Source organism: Myxine glutinosa, chromosome 10, assembly GCF_964187855.1.
Source record: "Myxine glutinosa chromosome 10, kmMyxGlut1.1, whole genome shotgun sequence".
Lineage (NCBI taxonomy): Eukaryota > Metazoa > Chordata > Myxini > Myxiniformes > Myxinidae > Myxine > Myxine glutinosa.
Window position 1 is genome coordinate 92,636,663 of NC_136270.1, and position 4,571 is coordinate 92,641,233.

Genomic DNA, 4,571 nt, shown 5'->3' on the forward strand with positions numbered 1-4,571 from the left:
CCCTATCGTTGTCTTGTCTCCACCTCCCCGATTCATTGTCTCCGCCTCCTCAGTCTTGGTCTCCGCCACCGCTATTCGTTGTCTCCGCCTCCCATATTCCTTGTCTCCGCCTCCCCCTTCTTGGTCTCCACCTCCCCTCTTTGTTGTCTCCGCCTCTCCATTATTAGTCTCCGCCTCCCCATTCTTGGTCTCCACCACCGCTATTCGTCGTCTCCGCCCCCTCCCTTATTCTTTGTCTCCACCTCCACCATACCATGCCTCCGCCCCTTCACATTATTTGTCGACGTCCAACACAGTACCACCCCCATTATTTGTCTCCACCTCTCCCCCATTATTTGTCTCCGCCTCTCCCCCATTATTTGTCTCCGCCTCCACTAGTCTTTGGTTCCGCCTCCATATTATTTGTCTCCACCTCTCGCATTCTTCGTTGAGTTGGTTTTCTATCCCATGCCTACGCTCCATACTATGCACTCCATATCCATGAACTTTGTTCTCCATCCCATACCCCGTCAATACTGTTTCACTTTCTGGTATTGCTATTTCAAGACAGCAGCATTAAAGTGGAGCTAAATGCTTTCAGAACTAGATGGTATTCATAGAATACTTACCCTGCGCAGTCTTGAGGACTTGGTGCAAGCCAACTCTGCTGTTTTTTAAGGGTTTTTTAAATCCAAGATGGCGCCTGTACCACGTGACCAATGAAGTCATAATTATCATTAGAACAATTCTACAGGAGGAGCCACTCATATTCTGAAAATTTCGTGTTCATCGGACCAAGTTGCAGAGGAAATTTTTTTTTCCTACTGATTAGATCAAGCGTTGTACTTGTCGAATTATGACGTCATAGTGGAAGCACCTATGACATCATCATTAACATATCTTATTCCCCATGGGGAGTACTTGACAATGAGCCATGTTTCAATTTTTTCCATTAAGTGGTTTTGGGAGATGGAGAGGTGTAAGGTTTTTCCAAGATGGCGTCCGTACCACGTGACTTATGACGTCATAATTATCAGCAAAAAAATCGACAGGCAGAGGCGCTCCTATGGTAAAATTTCATGTCAATCGGACCAACGGTTGCCGAGAAATTGAATTTTTTAGATGCAGACACGGCACACGTACGGCAGACAACACACATACGGAACACACACGACACACACACGGAACACACACGGCACACATGGCACACACACGGAACACGCACGGAACACGCACGGCACACGTTCGCATCAGATTACTTTCACTTTCACTTCGTGAGCGCAGGGTAAATACGCCGCGAATCAGGTAGAACTCAGCTCGTGTCATATCGGATCGGACAGGTGCAGTGTGTGACGTAGGCACGTCTGCATGTGCATCCACGGGTGGTGCTGTCATCATCATCATTATCATCGTCGTCAATGCCATCGCCCGTGGGTGGTGCTGCACACGAGTTTAATTATTGATCGAAAGGGACCAACCATAAACATGTCATAAGGTTTGTTCGTACCCACCTAAAAAAAAATATTTGCATAATAAATAACTTATAAGGTGCCCGTAAAGTCCTTGTGTAACTTTGAACTTTTACAACTTTTGATGTAAATCGTACACGTGATAAAAAACAAACTATAAATGGCGCATGATAATTAACCTCGCCAGAGGAGAGGACATTGCATTGTGGTCCGTTTGTTACTTGCAAAATCGAAGATTTTCTATTGATCGATTCACGGCGGCGTATTTGCTATTCGCGGCGTATTTGCTATTGATTTTGAGGTCAAAGGTCAAAGTCAAAGGTCATCTGGAGGTCAAATTTCTAAAATCGCCATTTTTAATCCGATTGACTTGACAATTGAACAGCGTTTCCACATTGAGTCACTAAATTGGGAAACCAACTATTTTTGAGGTCAAAAGGTCAAAGGTCAACTCAAGGTCAAACTTCCAAATTCATCAATTTTCAACTGAAAAACCATAAATTTTCATCCAAATGACTTGAAAATTAAACGGCATTTGCATATCGATTCACTGAATTGGAAAACAAACTATTTTTGCGGTCAAAAGGTCAAAGGTCAACTCAAGGTCAAACTTCCAAAATCACCAATCTTCATCCTATTGACTTGAAAATTGAACAGCATTTGCATAGCACCTCACTGAATTGGGAAACAAACTATTTTTGAGGTCAAAAGGTCAAAGGTCAACTCAAGGTCAAACTTATAAAATCATCAATCTCCATCTGAAAAATCGTGACTTTACATCCTATTAACCCGAGCTTTGATCAAGATTGTCAATTTTAATCGTAATGAGATGGACAATCTGATGAATCAATGGCAACCTTTTGGGGGAGAGGGGGGATGGGGTGGGTGGATTTTGCAAGTATAATGCTCTGCATGATGTCTTCTTGTTACTTGCCGGAAAAAAATTCCGGCAAGTATGTTGATCTGTTCGTTTTTACTTGCCGGAAAAAAATTCCGGCAAGTATGTTGATCTGTTCGTTACTTGCCGGAAAAGATTATTCAATCTCTTTCGCTCGCCAGGCCCAAGGTGCGACCCGTACACGCCCTCGTAGGCGTCGAGGCGAACAGCGCCGGGTGCTTGGTTCCTTCCAGGACCACACGGCACCTTGACACGTAACCGGCAATCAATCACCCCGCGCAGGTAACTCCTCTCGCCAGACGGGCTTTTCCAACTCCGTTCCAAAGTAGGTATCGATCGCCTCCGCTCGCGTCGGAGCTCTCGAAACTTAAGATGGCCGCCCTCCCTTCTCCTCCTCCTCTTCTTTACGATCCCGTTTCCGGTCTCGTTTTTCCCAGAAGGGCTCCTGACCCTTTAATCACAACAACCTTTAATAGAATATACATTAATAAGAAATGACCTGAATTGTAACCCCCATAAACCCGGAATTCGTAACAGTAACTACAAACACACCCCTTAACCCCATAATATGTAGTCCAATGGGGACAAGCGAGGCGATCGAAGTGGCCAAGCAATTATTGGTCCATGGCTACCGATCCACCTGGCTGGAAAGACATCTTTGAAGAACAGACGTACATTCGAAGCAAAGGTGATATGTGAAAGATTTAGACGTCGTCGTTTGGAAACCAAACTCGTCATAGTTAATTCCGCCACCAAAGGTGGATGGAGGTTATGTTTTCACCCCTGTCTGTCTGTTTGTCCATTTGTCTGTCCGTTTGTGAACAAATTATCTCAATACGTTGTGGACGGATTCGGACGAAATTTGGCAGAGATGTAGCGTATGTGGCAAGGACGAAATGATTAGATTTTGGTGAAGATCCGGATTCGGATCCGGCTACTAGAATTTTTAACGTGATTCTTCACCATTGGGAGATGGGGCAGGATATCTCAAAATGTTTTGGACGGATTTAGACGAAACTTGGTGGACCGGTTGGGTGTCTGACAAGGACAAATAGATTCGATTTTGGTGAAGATTTGAATATGGATTCAGATATGATAATTATTTAAATATTTTAAGTGATTCTTCACCATTGGGAGATAGGGGCAAAAACGATACATAGCAGGATATCTCAAAAAGTTGTGGACGGAATTAGACGAAACTTGTTGGACATGTTGTGTGTGTGACCAGGAAGAATCTATTCAATTTTGGTGAAGATCCGAATCCGGATCCAGCTAGTAGAATTTTTTTTAGTGATTCTTCACCATTGAGTGATATGGCCAACCATGCGGGGGTATGCTCTCTACTGAGTGCCTTTCTAGTTTTACCACTGATGTAGAAGTTGCTTCATCAGAAAAATGTCATCTCGTGAAGAAACCCATGAGAATTGTGGATTTAACAACATTAACATTAACAAAACCTGATGAATTATGTTGTCATGTACCATTTACAGTTTGTTTCTATCATGTGTATGTCAAACGTTATAAAAGTTCAGAGTTGCACCAGGACTTTATGGACACCCTGAATTTCAATAAATAACACCAAGGTGATGTGTGGGTGTGTGTCTGTCCCACTGTTCTCCTCCACACTCCTCAACCCCAGTGATTTTAAGCTGATAAACCTTACATTGAATGAATGTGGTGTTGATGAGCACAGGCCTGATGGCCAAAATGGCCGCTTTCTGCATCAAAGTTCCTTGTGTATCGTTATCGAAGTACAGTATCTATCTATAATTCCAGTAATCTCTGTGTGTTTGTTTGTACGTTTGTACGTTTGTTTGTCTGTGACCGCTGTTTCTCGACAACCACGGGTCCGATATACTTTAAACTTGCCAGGTATATTGCTGGGGACCCGAGGATGTGCCTTTTCAAGGTTTCATATTAATCGGACAATTACTTACCGAGCTATGTCCAAAAAACGATTCAACCAATCAGAGAGCAGCGAGCTATCGCGTGTGCCGAACGTGGCGGACACACTCTGCCTCGGATGGCACATTTGAGAGCGTATTCATTTATTTCACGTTTGCAAACTATGTTGGCGCTATGTTGGCGTTAAACTATGTTTTAAAACTAATAAAAACCCCGGGGGGATTGTCACTGTACTCGCAAGCCGTTCGCCGTTCGCTTTGGCGTTGCGAATGGACCAAAACATTTCATGAACCAAACCATTTCATGTAAAGCGTTCGCCG